Source organism: Papio anubis, chromosome 1 (assembly GCF_008728515.1).
Source record: "Papio anubis isolate 15944 chromosome 1, Panubis1.0, whole genome shotgun sequence".
Lineage (NCBI taxonomy): Eukaryota > Metazoa > Chordata > Mammalia > Primates > Cercopithecidae > Papio > Papio anubis.
The window spans coordinates 189,342,065-189,358,269 of NC_044976.1; the positions used below are offsets into that span (position 1 = coordinate 189,342,065).

Consider the following 16,205-nt stretch of genomic DNA (forward strand, 5'->3'; position numbering starts at 1 on the left):
CTCAGGGAAGGAGAGGCAAGAGACAGGAGAGCACAGAGAGACTTTGCTTCTGAGTCCTTCCAATCTCCTTTGGTTCAAAGTGCTCAGCATGCCAAGGCTTCATACTTTAGGGTATCATTTCCTGAGCCCCAGTACTTTCAAATATGTTTTGGTTTGAACAATAAATACTGTGGTCAACCTCAACACAACAGACATGAGAAAATTGAACCTTAATTTAGCAATGAGAAATGGCAAAATTGATTCAATGTGTCATACAGAATCCCCAAAAAGCTCATTCAGGAAATAGCAGCACCAAGTCCAGCTGGCAGTGAGATTAAAGGCATAGGAGGCAGCCTGATTGCAGCAGTGGGAGACACTGGGAGAGACCTCTTCAGGAAAATCACATCAATAGAATACCTACTGCATCTGAGCATCTTGAGGGCTAATGTACAGAATTGCGGAAAGTTACTAAAATTCATGAGAAATACTGTCTCAGTCTGTTTAGGTTGCTATAATAAAATACCATAAACTGGGTAGATTATAAACAACAGATAATTATTTCTTACAGTTCTGGAGGCTGGGAGGTCTAAGATCAAGGCGCCAGTCTAATATCTCACTAGTGTGTGAGAGCCCACTTTCTCATGCATAGACAGGACTTTCTTGCTGTGTTGTTATAGGCTGGAAGGGGTGAAAAGTCTCTCTTGGGCTTGGGTCTTTTTTATAAGGATACTAACCCCACTTGTGAGGGATTTGAGCTCATGATGTAATCACCTCCCAAAGACCCCACCCCCAAATACTACCACCTTGAAGGGTAAAATTTTGACATACAAATTTGGGGGAAGACAAACATTCAGACCTTAGCAGCAAGCACTTAGAAAACTAAGAAAAAACAAAAACAATTTAGAAAAGAGAGCTATGCAGGAAAAGTTCATCTGTGAATGGTATTTATGTAATAGTCATAATAATATACACTGAAAATTAATCAAAATCATTATGTAAAATCATAATCAGGAAGATGAGGAGATAGGAAAGATTGTAAGTCTCTGGTTGGGGTTATTGGTCAGAGAAAAGGAAAAAAAGCAAAATCTCAACTTCCATAGCAGAATGTCAATAATGCCTAAAATTAAAAACTGCAACAACAGAATAACAACACATTATTTAGGACATGGAGGTAAATATCAAAATAGTTGGCTAGTAAGAGGTGAAAGCAGTTGCTTTTTAAACAGGGATAAATAGAAGGAGGTGATAGGGAACTGCTTTTTTTCATAACAAATCTTTTTAGAATTATATGATTCTTGCGTATGCATATAACTGAATTTTTTTAAATTTAAGATGCTATGGTTATCATGATGTTTGTGATTTGTGGTCAAATGAGTCTGTATTTTTAATACTTTTTTCTATTGCATTCATCTATACTTCTATTACTGAATATATGGAACAAAGAAAATTATTTATTATAATGTATAGATTTTGCAATTCTTCTGTTCAGTCGCTAGACATCAAAATCTAAAGGGAATGCAAGAAAATAATATTTGACTTTTTGAAAAAGAAATAGAGACGTGAAGCAAAGGATGAATATTTTCCTATGGATTATTTTTCTATTTTAGAATATAAAAGTATACTAGAATGCTCCCTGTAGTACCTGCTTTCAGAACTATTTAATGTACAAAATAAATTCTTTTCCTTGCCTTGCATTTTCTTCTTTTCTCTGTTATTTATGTGTGTATTTTATAACGATCTATTGATTCTATAAAGTTAAGCATTTAGCTAGATAATTAAGGAAAACTTACTTTACCACAGTTATTCGGACATTATCCTGGTTTGAGGCCTGAATTGTAAAGATCATTATATGGATCAAATAATTTCTTCTCTTCATTTTGCACAGGGAGGTGATGTGATATTAGAGTGTGTCAGTCTGTAAATGGATCTGCATGAAATGATATTCAAGGTAAATGGATATTGAGGAGTCTTTGCAGTTTCTTTCGGTTACACAACTTTCATTTAGTTACACTTAAATGAGTCAAACAATTTAATTGAACCTTGGGAAAATCTGTTCCATAAGACAGCATTAAACATTAATCATTCCACATCACCAAATAATTAATGAAGAGTAACAGCGATGCTTCTAGGGAAGGTTAGCAACTGTTGAGAGTAAAGCATTTTTATTTAAAGTTTTTGAAGGGCAGCTCAGAAGCCACTTTCTCCAAAGGGTCTTTCCCTCTTGCAGAGCCCTCCATTGCAATCCCTCCCCTCTGTGAACTTCCATAGTATGGATTATCACATTGTAACTTACACTCTAGTTAGTAGATCCTTCCCTGGGAGAATGGAAACATCTCCACATCACCCACAGACTTTGCATTATCCCTGGCACAAAGGAGGCAATTAACGAAGTCTAACTATGAGAATGATGATGATGATGATGACAATGATTCAAGAAGTGGGAAATTTAAATTTCTGGAGCACCTTCTAAACACAGAATTTGAGCCTTTATGTGTATTCTTTAAAACCAAAACTAGAAAAAAAAAAACCCTACAAGTAAACAATACAATCCTCATTATATTACGTATGAGCTAGAACATTAAAATCTGAGTTTTCAGAAACATTTGGCCTTTATTAGGACTATCAGTAGTTCTAGTCCCATCCTCCAAAACTGAAAAGAAAATCTATACTCCAAGATGTTTAAAAGAAAAAGAAAATGCTTATTATTAAAGAATAGAAATGAGCTTTAAAAAAAGATTTTTGATAACTCTAAGTAGAATTTAGAATCCTGGATTAAGTTTAAAATAATTTTGGTTAATTTTAAGCATTGTATGTATTTTGATTTTTAGAGACAGGGTCTCGCTCTGTTGCACAGGTTGGAGTTCAGTGGCATGATCACGGCTCACTGCAGCTTCCATCTCCTTGGCTCGATTGATCCTCCCACCTTAGCCTCCCAAGTAGCTGGGACTACAGGTGCAAACCACCATGCCCAGCTAATTTTTGAAATTTTTTTTTGTAGAGATGAGGCTCTCACTATGTTGCCAAGACTCATCTCGAACTCCTGGGCTCAAGTGATCTGCTCACCTCGGCTTCCCAAAGTTCTGGAATTACAGGCATAAGCCACCTGCCTGGCCGAATGTTTTCACTTTTATTTTTTCCAGAGCTTACTTATCAGCTTAAAATTGTAATATGATGCATATATTTGCATAATTGCAATGAACTCTATCTGCTTTTCAATGAGAGACTTACATTGGCTGGAAATATCTTGATAAATGGACAGAATATTTTGAATTATTTTTATATTGTATTTATCTGCAATGTTGCCAATGTAGGTACAATTTGTATAATGTACATAAGGCATCTAGGAGGTGTTTTTTTTTTCTTTTTTTTTTTTTACTCATGCAAATAGTTCTTTGTGTTTTCATTCTTCTTTGGTCAGTTGTAATTTCTCCTAAATAGCAATTTCCCCAATTTTCCTTAAGATAGAATCTCCTGTAAAAGTATAGTTTCTTCAGCTTACCCTAGAACCTCAGAACCAGCATCTCCAGAAGTACCCTGAAATCTGTACTTAGTAGGTAGCTTTTACTGTCAGATAAGTTTGGAAACTGCTCTAGAACATTCTTTCCCAGGCTCCTAGAGCCATTATTTTTACAAAAGGAAATAAAACATTTCCAATGTACTGTACTCAAAATGTGATTGAAGAAAAAGTAGGTAAACATTATTTCTATTCTAATTTCATTCAGTGTTCTAGTTGTATCACCACTCATTAACTGGCAGCTCGCATTTCCATTTTAGGGTGAAACAGTAAGACATGTTGTATATATTATTCTGGGAATGATAACATCTGATATTTCAAACAATAATGATATCTATGTAATTAGTCTGCTGTGACTCCCTCACCCATCAAGTAAACTCTCTGAAGCCAGTTTCTCATTTTTTTTACCTGTTTCTCACAGACCCAAAAGAGGTCTATAATACATTTAAAATACATGTTTATTGAGTTGAAACAAATTAAATTGTGAAGTATTGATGAGGCTGAAAGTAAATGATAATTATGTCGGCACAACTTTTTCATTATGTTATTGCTTAGAGATCATTCTGGCTTCCATCTATCAAGATCCAACTGCTATCACTCAAGATTCCACATGGCAAAGGAAGAGTATACAGAAGCTCTTTCCACCAATCCTCCCTCCCTTAATGAACTCACATTTCTCCTTTCTCTGCTCTTTTTCCAAGCTCACTCTGTCGACTCTGTTTTATCCATTCACACCCAAGTAATGGCTTTATATCTGTATTCACAATATATAACCTAGAGTGAAAACCTCATTGAGGCAGAGATTCTCTTAGCAGAGCTTTCTGGTCTTGGTCAGAACATTAATAAAATAAATAAGCCAGCCCCAGGCTATAAGCTAAGCCATTTCAATAATGAAGGTGGAATGTTTCTTTCTCTAGTGGGAAAGTAACTTGAAACAAATACATGGTATTCTGAAGCAGGGGGTCTGTCTCTGCCATCTAAAATAGCTCTGAGCCTAAAACGCTGTGGTTCATCAGGCCCTACAGCATCAAACACCTGTGTAGCAGATACTAAATATTTGTTGAAGAAAAGGAAAATTGGAAAGGAAAGAAAAAAAGGGAAGGAAGGTTTTATCATTTTATTAAAAGTATTATCTGTAATTTTTAATATAATGTTATACTTTCAATGTTAATTTCAAAGTTCTTTAATCTGAAAACCACAAGTTATCAATAATCATAAATTTGACATGTGTGGACATGAATATATATAAATATGAATATATAACATGAATACCTTTAGGATTTCATCTGGAAAAAGTATTGTAAGGTCTACAATTTTTCCACTATCTAATCACAAACATGTCTTTGTTATAGAAGCAAAATTGGGTCCTCAAATGGCTTTTTCACATTCCTGTTGCTTACAGAGTATATAATTACTACAGTCTAGGGATATATATATAAAGTATTAGAAAACGAAGGTAAAAAAAGAAATAAAGAACTTGGGGTTTGTTTGTTGTGTTGAAGTCTTCAGTGTATGTGCAGACTGCAGGATGACACAGGAACTGTCTGGAACTGTTCTAATATGAAGAAGCTAGGATTTTCAGGAAAAGCCTGGAAAGTCAAAGGGAGAACAACATAAGCTATTCAGTTTTTTGTTTTGGTCAAGAGGATACGGCTGGAGCCCAAAGTAGCAGCATTTATTAAGTTAAATGCAATTTCCTGAACATGTTGGTATTTTGAGTGTAGAACCTGTATGTGCCTGTTTATGTGTGTAGTGAGTGGTCTCTCCAAATTAAGAAGATAGTTTAAAAATACGAAATTAGAGTTGGAGAGGTCTTGGTGCATTTCTGGCATTTATAAGACTAACAACTGTAGGATGAAAGCCGAAGTAGAGTGAGGGATATCTAGCATGTGAGAAGACTAGTGAAAACGGGTTTCTGTAAGATACATGATCAATACTGGAAGGTGACATTTTATTTTCATCACTTTTCTCTATCTATTCTCTCTGTATTCATCACCTCTTCTCCAGACTCTCTCAGCCATGTATCTGCTTGCCTTCAGCTTCTTCACCAAGACACACACACGCGCATGTGTGCAAACACATCACACACTTTTTCAAAGTCTGGTGAGTTTTGTCGAGAGCATCACATTTGGTTTCAGAGCCAGTTTGTTTTCATTATGGAGATTAACTCTCACCTGACACAGGATAAGCGTAACAGGTGTTCAGAGGAGAAAGAGCGGGATGGAGTAAGCTGAGCTGCTCAAGGAAGCTAAAGGGAGAGATGCACCTAGGACTGGGCCTCAAAACATAGATCCATTTTCACTGGCAGAGGAGGCATGTGTGTATGCCTATTAAGTTTAAGGGATGGGGTGGCACTTTCCAGGCAGTGGGAAGGGAATACAAACCAAGACATGTAAACAATGTCCCATTTACTAAAGGAAAAGAAGGATGTTCAATTTACCTTGAGACAAGGCTATGTGTGTATGTGTGTGTGTGTATGTGTATATATATACACACACACATATATACATATGTACATACATACACATATATACACACATATATATACACATATATGTATATAGGCCCCATATATATACACATATATAGGCCCCATATATACACATACATGTGTGCATATACACACACATACATGTGTGTATATACATATAGACATGTGTATATATAGGCCCCATATATGTGTATATATACACACACATATATTATATATACACATATATATATCAGGGAGTTATAGGAGGCAAAAGTGAAAAAAAAGTGAAAAGGTAGTTTGGGAAAGATTACAGAAGACCTTAAATGCCCTGTTAAGATCACCCACCACCACCATCCCTTCTGACACACACACACACACACACACACAGACATACACATGCACACATATGCATGTGTGCTGCTCTTTTACTTGTCCAAGGATGGAATTGTCCAAGTTGTTTATATTTCCTTCCAGCAAGAAGCCACTACATATTCTCAACCTTAATCTTGGAAAAAAAAATCACTGACTGAATCTCTCACCTCCTGAAGCCCAACGGATAATTACTGTGCTGGAGAACTAATTTGCCTACTGAATGAGAAAAATTGGTCACCAGAGAACCAGAAAACTCAAAAGAACCTTCTGAGGTCATCAGAACATGTAGGTATTATTTCTTTAATATCCTTACAACATTAAAAACCTGTCCAGATAAATTGATATAGGGAGAGAGGGAAGGAGGAAGAATATGACCAATGAATAGGGAGAGACAAAAAGAGGAGTAATGGAGGGAGCTGGGGCAATGAGAAGAGGAAGTGAATAAAGAACATGGCAAGCCCTCTAGCTTTGTATTTATCATGGAGACCCTCATGAAGCCATTACTCTGTTTCCCTGCATATTCTGAGAAAAACAATCTTCGAAAGATTGGTCTATAGTAGAAGGAAGCCTAATGAACAGGGGAAGAGATACTACTATGTCTTTTTTGTTTTTCATTGCTTTTGCAGGCAGCAGTAGATATATAGTTTTTGATGTGACATTTTATTTTATTTAGACGGAATCTTGCTCTGTTACCCAGGCTGGAGTGAGCATGATCTCGGCTCACTGCAACCTCCGCCTTCCAGGTTCAAGCTATTATCCTGCCTCAGCCTCCTGAGTAGCTGGGATTACAGGCATATGCCACCACGCCCAGCTAATTTTTATATTTTTAGTAGAGATGGGATTTCACTATGTTGGTCAGGCTGGTCTCCAACTCCTGATTTCGTGATCTACCCGCCTCAGCTTCTCAAAGTGCTGGGATTACAGGCGTCAGCCACCGCATCCGGCATTTTTTCTTTTTTCTTAAAAAAGAGGGATTTATTTAAAAATGTAAAAAGCTAAAAGCTGGATTATGATAGGAGCACTGGAGCGATAAACATAACATATTATAGGAAATAGGGCCTAGTCTCATGCCTTCCTGTTGCAGTTGCTTAAGACACTGCAAATACGTAATCAGGAAGCAGTCCCTGGGTTCTTCCTTTTGCACCAGAAATGACTGGTGAAAGCCGGGGATAGAGAGAAATAGTTCCTCCTTAGCATGTTGGCATTATTATTAGCATATTTGTTTGAACATCCAAGCACTATCAGGGATTGCATAAAAGGACAAACACTGTGCAATTGTACTGCCAAGGGCCACAGTCTGACAAAATAAACCATAAGATCAGCCACTGCAACTCTCACAAAGTGTCATTTATAAGAAGAGACCATGTGAGTCAAAGTGATGCACTCTAACAACAGCGATGTTCCCAGGAAGAGAATACACAAAAAATGAAATTAACTTTATTATTAGGGAGATGTGTTTAAGGATAGTTGATTTTTCCTGTTTAATACTTCACTTGATACTTCTATTTTAGAGTTAAAAATACCAACATGTGTCCATCCAACGTTTCCCTAAAATAATTTTGTATTTGCCAAAGGACATTTCATGTGGATTTGGCAAATAGCATATCGATTAGGACAGGCTGTGTAGAAAGAACACTTATCTTTAGGATCCATATGGCTATGTGATGCTCTGATATTGTCAGTGTATGTTGGAGCTTCTTCAAAGACACAGCTGTCTTCAAACTCATGCTAGCTAGGGCTTTTGATGAGTAAATAAAATTCTGGGGGAAGGGAGATAGCCCACACTTATACACTCTGCAATTCAAACCTGCTGTGTTTCAGCCTTCACACCTTTCTGCAACACAGAAAACTTGCTTACACTACAAAAATCACATACACACACATGCATTGACATGGGAAAGAACAGACGGTTTTATGTCATGCCTAATGACTACTGAAATTATAGGTGACTTTATTATCTATTGTTTCTATGCAGACTACTTAATGTTTGTTCATAAAACTAAAATTAACAAAGAAAGAGTATTTTTCTCCCACTGCTCTTTAGTATCTGAATGTCACTGCTGCTCATTTGACTCTGATAAAATGAAGACAGTGCAGTCAGTGGAAGAGACACAAAGTATGGTATCAGAAAAAACCTGAACTAGAATGCCAGAACTCCAGAATCCCATTCACCACTTATGTGACCTTAGGTTAGATTCTTAATTTCTCTAAGACTCTGTAAAATTGTAATCACCCAATGTGTTCACCTTGCCTGCTGCCTAGACAGAGCTAATTTTTCATGACGGGAATTGCAATAGAGAAAGACTAATTCACACAGAGCCAAATGTGCAGGAGACCAGAGTTTTACTATTACTCAGATCAGTCTCCCTGAGCATTCAGGGATCTGAGTTGTTAAGGACAGCTTGGTGGGTAGGGGGAAGCCAGTGGGTTCCCCAATCAGATGAGACAGTTTATCCATCTGGGTGGTGCACTTGATGGAGCCAGTTTATCCATCAAGTGCAGGGTCGGCAAAATATCTCCAGCATTGGTTTCAGGCTTTACAATAGTGATTTTTATCCCCAGGAGAAATTTGGGAAGGGTCAGAATCTTGTAGTCTCCCACTGCATGACTCCTAAACCATAATTTCTAATCTTTTGACTAACTTGTTATCCCTGCAAAGGCACTCTGGTCCCCAGGCAAGAAGGGGGTTTGTTTTGAGAAAGGGCTGTTATCATCTTTGTCTCAAACTATAAAATAAGTTTCTCCCAAAATTAGTTCAGCGTACACCCAGGAATGAACAAGGACAGCTTGGAGGTTAGAAGCAAGATGAAATTGATAAGTTCAGATCTCTTTCACTGTCTCAGTTATAATTTTGCAATGGCAATTTCAAACTGAGAATAATGAGACTCCTCTGGAGTTGAAGTGAGAATTGAATGAGGTAACAGCAGTATCTAGCAAAGTGCCCAGTACCAAGTAGTCATTTAGTAAATATTGAATCTGGATGTTCACTAAATGTTCAGAATCAGTTGAACGTGAATCTGAATCAATGGAGTAGAAGAGAACATGAAATGCTTGAAAAACATCCATTAGGACTATTTTTAGTCCTTAAAGCAATTCAGGTGGTTGAAGAATATGTTTGGTGTGTTGTGTTCTATTAATCTGGAGATCAATAGTAAAGTTCCCTTGTATGACTTTTTCTCAGTAATGAATCTAATCTTTTCTGTATCCCTGGCTAAGATCTGCACACAATAAATTAGACATAAATATAATTCTTTAAGTCTATATTTCCTTCCTTCCTTGTACACGTATTTCCAAAATTCTACTTATAATGATAGTGTCCTTACATTCTGCTTTACTTCTAACTATTCACTAATTACTTTTGCAAACTCCTTTCATTAACGAGGAGAAAAATATCCTTAAGCTGTGTGAACTATGACAATACCTTTAGAATATTTAAAGTTGTGGGATATAACTTAAACATATGATGTCTATGTTTTAGAATGTCTAAATGTCTATATTCTTCCTCAGGGCTGGAGAGGAAGCAAGTCCTCCCTTAAATCAGCCATGAAAGATGAAATGATAGCACAAAAGCTTGTGTCAGCAGACGAGGTGGAGCTGAAGTTTCCTATTCCTCAGCTCACTCATTGTGACTCTGTAGGCGGGGTTCTCACTGAGATCACCATGGCTAATCCAGATGAAGACAGGCCTGTAGCAAGAAGAGTCTTGCTGGCCAAGATAAATTTATTATGAGTATTTTCCTAGTACTTTATGGGAAGTAGAGGGAAGCTGACTCTTGAGGATATATCCAGAAATAACCAGAAGTACTCCTGAGGATGTACCTAGAAATACCCAGACATACCCTTAAGACTGTACCCAGAAATGTGAACACCTAATCACATACTGCTATTTGTTTATGAAAAATAAAACCGGAGAACTAATTAAAACCAAAGCTAACTCCAGTTTTTAACACGATAGTTAGAATAACTTAACATGGACATTGGTAAAAGGATCTATATCTACTATTGCTTCTAACTCACAAAGATTGGAGTCAATTTTCTAATGCCTTTGTGTTTCACTTTTCGCATCTGTGAAAGAAGCGACTACACTTAGGTAGTAGATTTTTATTATTTGTTTCAGACCATCACCAGTTTTCTTGAGACTGGACATTCCCTGTGCTTTCTGGGGTTTGACTTTGTGAGACAAGGCAATCCTTTTTTGCCTAAGCGAGTTCAAGTTGAGCTTCTGACCTTTGGAATCAAACGAGTTCCAATTTACATGCCCTAACTATTCAGAGATGACAGAAGCATATAATTTCTCAGATGAAAGGAGCAACATAATATTTCACATAATAGAGTAGTGACAGATAAATTGTTTTTTACTATTTAATCAGTTTCTAGAAAATAATTAGAAATGACAAGCAATGCTTTTGTTGACTTTACTTGACAGGATGCATAACTCATAAAAGGAATAACTGGATATTTGTTAACAACAGACTTCCTCTGTGAAATCTAAGTTATAAAGCTGTTTCAAACAACATTATTTCCTACTCATCAAGCCCAGTGATTATTTTCTTGCTTTTCTTATGTCTCAAGTTAACTTACCCAACTGTGTTTGTAATCTTTCCCTTTTTGGTTTCGTGGGAAATTTTGTCCCATAATTTCCAAGTTCCCATCAATTAGAACTTGTCTTTTTGTATCTTCAATCTCCATCTCTACTGCTGTCTTCCCATCTGGTCACATGTATTATTTTATCTTTCCTGTCTTAATCTAAAAATGTCACCCTAACTTCATTTTTCTCGTAAGGTAAAGATAAAACTATTTTTTCCTCTGACTTAAATAAATCTCTAAAAAGAAAGAGAGGCACAATAACCTAGTAGTCAAAACTGTTGCACAAACCTGAATTTGAATTTGAACTTCATCAGTTCCAGATTATCAGGAATGTAATGTTGTAAATCAACTTGTGTAGGTTACTATTCAGTCTGTGTTGTGATTTGCTCATCTTTAAGACGGGGATAATAATATACCTGCATGCCGAGTGTTCAGTGGAATACTGGACACACAACTAAACCTCTCCAATAAACATTAGCTGTCATTATCATCATTATTATTATAACCCCATCTCCATTTCTTTACTAGCTGCCTTTTTTCTCTATGTATTGCACTCTTTCTTTTCTCCTCTCATTCTTCTTAGCTCAACATTTCTAATTAACCTAACTCCTCAGTTGTTCAACATTACTCTTCAGCATTTGGCCTAGTAAATTACCATCTCCTTTTTGAATCTCACCCCTTCTTTGACTTTTCTCATTCTCTTCTTAGCCCTCTAAATTCTTCTGTGTTCTTGACTAGTTCTATTTTCTTCTTTAATGGGAGTTTTATGCAGTTAATTTATTGGCTCTTTTCCTCTGTGGAGAGCAGGGCCATTGAGTAGCTGGATCTAGAACCCAAGTGCTAATGAAGTGTATTGTGTGGGGAGAGGTTTGGACCACGGGGTTCTCACCAAGAAAGTCAGGTCTTGTGTGGTGTCCAAAGATGCAGTGGAGTAAAGGACTGTAAGGGGCGATAGAAGAAGGTCAAGGACAAGTCTTCATCCATTCAGTATTCAATATTATCACACTTAGTTTTGGGCCAAATTATAATTAGACATTATAAAGGAAGATTTAAATTTGATAAAACATTTATCAGCAATTTAACATGCATCTAAATGTTAGCTTTTTATAATCATTAGACTACTTTTATAGTATAGTAATTAGTAACATAATTGCTGCAAAATGAATACTGTACATAGCTAATTTCTTGAGTCCACATCATGATCTGCCATCCTTCTTTCATTACAAATTCCCCTGAAGTTGTCCAGCTGTTTCTATTTTCCAGAGTTCTTTCTATAATTTTATTTCTTCTTCATGTCTCATTGCAACTTTGATTATTGTCTCCTTAAGGATTCTTAAAATCTGAACATGAGAAACTTCACATTTGAGAAAGTGTGAGGATGAGATCCAAGCCATCCCCAAATCAGACAAGGAACTCCATTTTTCTGGGAGATCTGTTGTTTAGCTCTGTAAGAAATGAGGTCTGATGCATCTCATCAGGTGATCAGAGTAGTTTTTCAGCATTTGTTCAAAAATGTCTTCTAATGTTTTGAATTATCCTTGATTAATCTTGATTTGAATTAATCTTGACTCTGATATAATTAACTAATAAAGATCTATAGGTTGAGTGTGGTGGCTCATGCCTGTAATCCCAGCACTTTGCAAGTCTGGGGCAGGAGGATCACTTGAGTCCAGGAGTTCAAGATCAGCCTGGGTAACATGGGAAACCCTGTATCTACACAAAATATAATCGCTAGCCAGGCATGGTGGCATGCACCTGTAGTCCCAGGTACCCAGTTGGGTGAGGGGAGGGAAGGGTGGGCTGAGGTGAGAGGATCACCTGAGCCTGGGAGGATGAGGCTGCAGTAAGCTGTAATTGTGCCACTACACTCCAGACTGGGCAACAGATTGAGACCTTGTCTCAGGAAAAAAAAAAAAAAAAAAAAAAAAAATCTATATTTTTCCATTGTCTGTTTTGTGAACTATTCCTCCCTGACTTCCACTAAGGGGTCATCTCCTTTGTGCAATATTCCTTGAAAACAGGTTTGCCTTTTTCTTTTTCTTTTTTTTTTTTTTTTTTTTTTTTTTTTTTTTTTTTTTTTTTTTTTTTTTTTTTTTTTTGAGACGTTGTCTCGCTCTATTGCCCATTCTGGAGTGCAGTGGCGTGACTCCTTGGCTCACTGCAACCTCCGCCTCCTGGGTTCAAGCGATTCTCCTCCCTCAGCCTCCCGAGTAGCTGGGACTACAGGCGCGTGCCACCACGCCCGGCTATTTATTTTTTTATTTTTTATTTTTAGTAGAGACGGGGTTTCGCCAAGTTGGCCAGGCTGCTCTCAAACTCCTGACCGCAGGTGATCTGCCTGCCTTGGCCTCCCAAAGTTCTGGGATTAGAGGCATGAGCCACTGCGCCTGGCCCCTGCCTTTTTCATCTTCGAAGTCCAATATCTTTCATGAGTTAGACACCTAGTCAGAAACAGGGAAATACGCTGCAAAGATTCTGATAAAACCTGCTTCTGTTGTAATAAAGGCTAATGATCCACTGAGACTCAGACTCTGCGGGATGGTTAGCCAATGAAAGCACATAATTTACCTCTTGTTTCTCTTTCCTCACAGTGATTGGCCAGAGCAGTGCAGCCTCCTGCCCATCACTTCCCTCTCTCTGAACGTAGTCTCTGTGAACTGGGATTTTGGAAGTGGATTTGCAGGATTGATTACTGGGTATGGAGAAAATGCAGTATCTACATTTTCAGGTCTCATTTGATCCTTTATACTATCAAATGAGGCAGGTAGATTAGATATAACCACATTTCATAAACAAAGAAATCTAGAGTTTAAAAAGGTCAAGAGGGCTCTGTAAGATTATTCTGCTAGTGGTTACAAAATTATTCCGATAGTGGCAGTCAGGTCTTCAGACTTATATCCAATCACTGTTACTCTACACACATAGTGTAACAGGTAACAATACCCTATTGTAATGAGTATTATGGAACAATATTACTCTATGTGGTGTCAGTGTGTAACAGTAATGTTTTCCTTTTACAAAAGTAAAGTACTTATATATATATATAAAAAATCTAGTTTTAATTCAGGAATAAATCACTAAGACGCTAAGCCCTCCACTCTACTAGTCAGGAGGCAATCTTTCTAGGAAGTAGACTTGCTTACTTACCTGATGTATTCATTTGGCACCTCAGAAATTGCCTTGTCATTTTCCTAAAATTTTAGGTGAACTTATTTTATTAAGAGGAATATATTTGTATCCAAGATTTACAGCAGCAATTTGATCCTCTAAGTAGGCAACCTCAGTGGTTGGATGTATTCTGATTCAAAATGAACCAAATGACTTTTAAAGTGAAAATCCCCCTGTTAAAACCATAAACTTCTCCAGCAGATGATAACTCCCCTTGAGGGTAAATAAATGTCTTAAGTATCTATATTCTTAGCTCCATAGCACTCTGCCTGGTACATACTACATATTTAATAAATATTGAGTAAATAAACAGATGGCTTTGGTCATCATCATCTTCTTCTTCTTCTTCTTCTTTTTTTTTTTTTTTTTTTTTTTTGAGATGGAGTCTCACTCTGTCACCCAGGCTGGACTACAGTGGTGCCATCTCAGCTCACTGCAACCTCCTCCCCTGGGTTCAAGTGATTCTCCTGCCTCAGCCTCCCAAGTTGCTGGGACTGTAGGCACCAGCACTATGCCCAGCTAATTTTTCTATTATTATTATTTTTTAGTAGAGACAGGGCGTCACCATGCTGGCCAGGCTGGTCTCGAACTCCTGACCTCAGGTGATCCACCTACCTCGGCCTCCCAAAGTGCTGGGATTACAGACATGTGCCACCACATCTAGCCTGATTTTACTCATCTTCTATAAAGATCTACTCTTTACAGATCACCAGTCAACTACCAAGCAGCTTCCAAGCTTGGGGTTTTGCCATTGCCTCTGGTCCCAGAGCACAAATTCATTACAGAAAAGCCAACAGAGACATAATGGCCAACTCAGGGGTCATTAGATTAATTAGTACACTAAGAAAGGTGTAATCTTCAACAAAGACCATGGCCACAAATACACTTAGGCCCAATTCTGACTAGAAAACATGTAACACCTAAATTCACAGATATTCAAGGGAAATAGCCAGCAATAGAGACACCTAGAGATAGAAGGCAAGCACTATGGTAATTGGCATGCTCTGACATTATATATTTTCTACCTGAGAAAAATTGGGTAGTTTTAGGTGACATATCACCTTTTATTTTGCAAGGGGGAAACTGGCTCTTTCACGAGTTATGTTAGGACCCATTTGTGCTTAATCTCAATGGAAGTCAGTACTGAAAAGGAGGCCTGGACTTCAGCTAAGATGTGAAATCCAAATTCTACAAAAATCAACAAATGCATTTCTTTTTGTAGGGAGAATTTTCCCCAAGGAACAGGAAGAAACAATCTCTTATGTAACTGCTCAGAAAGGAGGCTTAAAGAAGATACTAGTTCCTTGGAGTCTGTCCTCTACAGATGAGAACCACTACCTGGTAGGCACGGAGAATTCTGAGGAGTTGCCAGACTCTAGTTCAGATACTGCCTCTAATCAGCCTGTGGCCAGGGGTGGGTTAACAGCCTCTTCTCAGGTATATCGTTTCCATCAAAAGCAGCCTGTTCTTTCCTCCCACTCCAACAGAGAAACTGCTTCCAACTAGTTCTGAGTCCAGACCTGTTTTCTAAACAGTAACTGCCTAGCTGGGAGGCTTAGCTAGAGACCACTTGTTTATTGTGCAAACAAGGTCAAGCTCTTTGTCTAAGGCTCTGCCTCAGCAGAATAGTAAACTTTGTTAAACCCTTTGAGGGAGTTCCGGGGAGTAAAAATAATTTATCTGTGTCCATTTCTTCACTGGATGCTTGACCTGCTTTATAGAGCTCTCTCTTCCAACAACTCAGCCCAGTTAAATTATATCTCATATATTTATAAACAAGTTACAGAACATTCTCTTGCAGCTGCACTTGAATTGTCTTTTTACTTCAGGCTTAACTGATCCTCCCAAATGGATATCCAGAGCCAAGAAATATACATTGAGATTATCAGGACCAAGATAAATCTGGCTGAGATGGCCATTTATTGCCATTCATCCATTGATTCATCAAACATATTGTTGAGCACCTAGTAAAAGCTTCTGCATTCTAGGCACTAGGTGCTGGATGCTAGAGCTACAGAGATGAAAGATGTGGTCCCTGCCCTCAAGCTGTGCACAGCCAAATGGAAGGCTTCATGATGTAGTGGGAAAAATAACAGACTTAAAGTCAGACAGA

The 16,205-nt window shown here is 37.7% G+C and overlaps 1 long non-coding RNA gene across 1 annotated transcript; it reads left to right on the top strand.

The window, feature by feature from the left end:
* Positions 1-1,812: 1,812 nt before the first annotated feature.
* LOC110741874 lies at positions 1,813-15,667 on the top strand. Its single transcript, XR_002518854.2, has 4 exons — positions 1,813-1,927; positions 6,441-6,623; positions 13,516-13,620; positions 15,315-15,667. It is a non-coding gene; the product is annotated as an uncharacterized LOC110741874 (long non-coding RNA).
* The last annotated feature ends 538 nt before the right edge of the window (positions 15,668-16,205 follow it).